Consider the following 6000-nt stretch of genomic DNA (forward strand, 5'->3'; position numbering starts at 1 on the left):
TTTTGCACCTGTCTCTAATCAGGAGCCTCTAGCCTTTGTTAGTCTTATATAATTTTTAATTTTAGTTCATTTATATATTTTGGAGTTTAGTATGACGTCCATTATCACTGTACTGATTTATTTTTCTTTAAGGGCCAACTGTCCGTGTGCGGAATTTTCACACTGCATTGGAGACCCATTGGTTGTCTTCAGTTGTTTTTTGCTTTATGGTCGGGTTGTTGTTTCGTTGACACGTTCCCCTTTCCATTCTCAATGTATGCTATTATATTTAGTTTTTGAGAAAGATGCGATAAATATTTGATATTTGAGCATTTTGTGTGAAAACATACAATATAGATAAAAGAAGTTGTGGTGTTAGGGCCAATGAGACAACTCGCCATCCAAATCACAATTTGTAAAAGTAAAAACATTATAAATCAAAGTACTGTCTTCAATATCGAACCTTGGTTCACACAAAACGGCAAGATATAAAGGCCCCCTAAAATGACGTGTGTAAACCCATTCAAACGGGAAAACCAACAGTCTAACACTTATGACCCACATCAACAAACAACATCCACTGAACACCCGGTTCCTGACTTCGGACATTATGTATACATGTGAGTGGTCGGTAAGTTGATGAGCTAAAAAAAATGTTTAACACGTTATCCGAAATTTCAATTTATTGTTGTTGTTTCCAGTTGTTTCCACTGGATCGATGCCACTGCTGGTGGACGTTTCGTCCCTGAGGGTATCACCAGCCCAGTAGTCAACACTTCGGTGTTGACATGAATATCAAGAATGTGGTCATTTAAAAAATGTCCTGTTACAAAACTTTGAATTTTTCAAAAACTAAGGATTTTCTTATCCCAGGCATAGATTACCTTAGCCGTATTTGGCACAACGTTTTGGAATTTTGGATCCTCAATGCTCTTCAACTTTGTACTTGTTTGGCTATATAGATATTTTAGTATGAGCGTCCCTGGTGAGTCTTATGAAGACGAAACGCGCATCTGGCGTACTAAATTATAAGCCTGGTACCTTTGATAACTATTTACACCACTGGGTCGATGCCACTGCTGGTGGACGTTTCGTCCACGAGGGTATCACCAGCCCAGTAGTCAACACTTCGGTGTTGACATGAATATCAATAATATGGTCATTTTAATAAATTTCCTGTTACAAAACTTTGAATTTTTCGAAAAACTAAGGATTTTCTTATCCCAGGCATAGATTACCTTAGCCGTATTTGGCACAACTTTTTGGAATTTTGGATCCTCAATGCTCTTCAACTTTGTAATTGTTTGGCTTTATAAATATTTTGATATGAGCGTCACTGATGAGTCTTATGAAGACAAAATGCGCGTCTGACGTACTAAATTATAAACCTGGTACCGTTGATAACTATTTACACAACTGGGTCGATGCCACTGCTGGTGGACGTTTCGTCCCCGAGGGTATCACCAGCCCAGTAGTCAACACTTCGGTGTTGACATGAATATCAAGAATGTGGTCATTTTAATAAATTTCCTGTTACAAAACTTTGAATTTTTCGAAAAACTAAGGATTTTCTTATCCCAGGCATAGATTACCTTAGCCGTATTTGGCACAACTTTTTGGAATTTTGGATCCTCAATGCTCTTCAACTTTGTACTTGTTTGGCTTTATAAATATTTTGATATGAGCGTCACTGATGAGTCTTATGAAGACAAAATGCGCGTCTGACGTACTAAATTATAAACCTGGTACCGTTGATAACTATTTACACAACTGGGTCGATGCCACTGCTGGTGGACGTTTCGTCCCCGAGGGTATCACCAGCCCAGTAGTCAACACTTCGGTGTTGACATGAATATCAATAATGTGCTCATTTTAATAAATTTTCTATTACAAAACTTTGAATTTTCGATAAACTAAGGATTTTCTTATCCCAGGCATAGATTACCTTAGCCGTATTTAGCACAACTTTTTGGAATTTTGGATCCTCAATGCTCTTCAACTTTGTACTTGTTTGGCTTATAAATATTTTGATATGAGCGTCACTGATGAGTCTTATGAAGACGAAACGCGCGTCTGACGTACTAAATTATAAACCTGGTACCGTTGATAACTATTTACACCACTGGGTCGATGCCACTGCTGGTGGACGTTTCGTCCACGAGGGTATCACCAGCCCAGTAGTCAACACTTCGGTGTTGACATGAATATCAAGAATGTGGTCATTTTAATAAATTTCCTGTTACAAAACTTTGAATTTTTCGAAAAACTAAGGATTTTCTTATCCCAGGCATAGATTACCTTAGCCGTATTTGGCACAACTTTTTGGAATTTTGGATCCTCAATGCTCTTCAACTTTGTACTTGTTTGGCTTTATAAATATTTTGATATGAGCGTCACTGATGAGTCTTATGAAGACAAAATGCGCGTCTGACGTACTAAATTATAAACCTGGTACCGTTGATAACTATTTACACAACTGGGTCGATGCCACTGCTGGTGGACGTTTCGTCCCCGAGGGTATCACCAGCCCAGTAGTCAACACTTCGGTGTTGACATGAATATCAATAATGTGCTCATTTTAATAAATTTTCTATTACAAAACTTTGAATTTTCGATAAACTAAGGATTTTCTTATCCCAGGCATAGATTACCTTAGCCGTATTTAGCACAACTTTTTGGAATTTTGGATCCTCAATGCTCTTCAACTTTGTACTTGTTTGGCTTATAAATATTTTGATATGAGCGTCACTGATGAGTCTTATGAAGACGAAACGCGCTTCTGGCGTACTAAATTATAAGCCTGGTACCTTTGATAACTATTTACACCACTGGGTCGATGCCACTGCTGGTGGACGTTTCGTCCACGAGGGTATCACCAGCCCAGTAGTCAACACTTCGGTGTTGACATGAATATCAAGAATGTGGTCATTTTAAAAAATTTCCTGTTACAAAACTTTGAATTTTTCGAAAAACTAAGGATTTTCTTATCCCAGGCATAGATTACCTTAGCCGTATTTGGCACAACTTTTTGGAATTTTGGATCCTCAATGCTCTTCAACTTTGTACTTGTTTGGCTTTATAGATATTTTGATATGAGCGTCACTGATGAGTCTTATGAAGACGAAACGCGCATCTGGCGTACTAAATTATAAACCTGGTATCTTTGATAAATATAGAGCATACTGGATAGGAACAGACGTGTTGGTGACCTTCTGTTGTTGTCTGTTCTATGGTCGTGTTGTTGTCTCTTTAACACATTCCCCATTTCTATTCTCAGTTTTATGTATCTCCAATATTTATTTCTATGATAATGTCGCTTCACAACCCATAGAATGCTATAATGTTGTTTCAGCTTGAGTGACGAGGCGAAAAGTAAATGTACGAAAATTAATCGCAACTTTAATCCCCATAATAAAATATAAACTCACTGCTAAATAAAAATACTTTAATCTTTCGTATTGCTTTTCTGTATTTGATATCATCGGAAACACGCAAACCCAAATGTGTTGAGGCCAGGGATTTAGAGAAACGTTGGAACATTGTGGGCAGTATTAAGAACAGTGACCTATAAATAAAATTAATTTCAATTTATCGAATTGCAATTTGCTTGTTTAAGGTCAAATGACAAACATTAAATTCTCATTTAGATTTAAAGAGACAACTCTTCACAGTTCACCAAAGTACACAGCAATTAATAGCTTTAGGTCAACCATACCGCCTTCAACCATCAGTAAAGCCAATTCCGAACATGGGACCAGAACATACATAAAAAATGATGAGGGGTTAAACATACATGCATGTAAAAGAGGAACAAAAGATACTAGTGTGATAGTCAAATGCATAGTTCAAAAGTAGACTGACCACGCCATGTTTAAAAAAAGAAAAAGTCAAACAGACAAATAATGGAACACTATACACAACATACAAAATTAAGGACTAAGCAACACGAACCCCACCAAAAATGGGGTGATCCTGCTCAACATATAGCACCAGTGTTGTTCCTCATAATATAACAAACCCATTTAATAGTCTGATTCTGTAGGTCACAGTCGTGAAAAGGGAAGGGGATTGTAGTTCCGACATCAGGAACACAATCGATATCATATGTGAATAAATAAACTCATCATAGATACCAGGACTTAATTTTGTATATACGCCAGATAGTCAAGGTCAACCAAATCGTGATGGCGTCGGTAGAATTTACGATGAGATGATTTCAAATGCACCATTTGGAACTCTTGTTTTAATAGCTCTCTTATCAGCAGCAACCCTCTATCAAGGACATCATAATAGAAAATACAAGCCCGGGAATATCGTATCAATTGTGAGATATACTCCGTATACAGGTGCTGCTAGATGATTGCTACATAACACTGGAAACTTCACAATTAGGAAGCTGACATTATCTGTTTTTTTGTAAAATTTTGTTTTCAACCAAGTAGAACCCTCATTGTCAATTTCTAGATGCAAATAAAGATATGAGACAGATTAAGTTATAATCGGAATCTCAACCCTCCCCTAAATTTGAACAGTGGTGGAAAATTGCAACATAAGAAAGAACTATTAAGATAACCAGGAAAACAATAAACTATAAATAAAGTAATATACCGGTGTTCAAAAGTCATAAATCGATTGAGAGAAAACAAAATATGGTTACAAACTAAAACCGAGGGAAACACATCAACTATGAGTGGAAAACAAAAGAACAACAGGATCACTGGAGTGCATCAAAAACAAACGCCAACATACATAAAAACAATTTATTTAAAAACAACTACCATATTCTTGACTTCGTATAGGACATTTTAAGTAATCATGATGGTTTGAACCTTGTTTAACGGCTAAGCGTCGTATGAAATGTATTAAATCTATCAACACAAAAACAATTAATTAAAGAGCTGTTCCTTTGCTTTTTGTGTGGGTATTTAGGGTACAGGTACTGATTTTGTGCCATAGATAGATTCACCATATCTCATATTTGTGCTTTTCTATTATAGTAAATGTTCACATGTAAGCCGGTTTAGAACAATTCTTGAAACTTTATTTATTATCCACTAGTTTACAAAATTCAAACAATTTGAAATTTCTTATTTCCCATTCCAAATTTCTGAATATAATATCGATGTAAATTCAAACCATTGCAAACACACGTGTTATAAAAGTTAACAATTGGCATTCCAAAACATATACTTATTTCGATTTTTATTTAGTAATCCGGAAAAACATATGTCTACAACTAATGATTTTATCGTGTGAAATCTGCTGTAATAACAAAACATAACACAACTGAACAAATCCGAGCAAAACATACAATACAACATATTACAAAAGAAAGATAGACAGACGGATTTATAATGAAAGAAGACAAACCAATTCCAACAAAAAAATTGGGAGTTCATGTTTTGATAAAATTGTTTTTAAAAAGAAAAATATTCTGGAAACGGAATTTTAACATAAACTCAACGAACTCTTGGAATCAGATTGACAAGAACGATACCAACAATTTAAATTCCAAAACTATAAATGTCCAAATATAACCAGAGAAGACAGGAAATGTAACAAAGAATGGAGATATAAAAGGGGTAGATAACTACAGAAACACGGACAAACCCAAGAACTTATTATGTAAAAATACTGTCATGTGGAAGAGACAAACAGTCCAAAACCATTACACAGAAAACTAGATTGAGCAACATAAGGCCCATTAATATCCGTTAATCACCCTCTGTGACTGGATAAATGCATTAGGTTAATCGTGCATAACATGTAAAGGATCGTGATGAGCTTTTGAAGAGATAACTTACATTTGACCTTTGACAACTTGTTGGCATCATTACAAACAGTAAAAATCAGCAATACGTTCATGAAAATCATCTTTGACGATTTTGAATCTTTATCTTTATGAACACATAATGAAGGAGCTTACTTTTTTCAATACATGTATATTCTCAATCAAATTCAGTGTTTACAGGCAAATATGCCATTTACATGTACATGTGTAATGTATGTGCTAAGTATCAA

Source organism: Mytilus galloprovincialis, chromosome 5 (assembly GCF_965363235.1).
Source record: "Mytilus galloprovincialis chromosome 5, xbMytGall1.hap1.1, whole genome shotgun sequence".
NCBI lineage: Eukaryota > Metazoa > Mollusca > Bivalvia > Mytilida > Mytilidae > Mytilus > Mytilus galloprovincialis.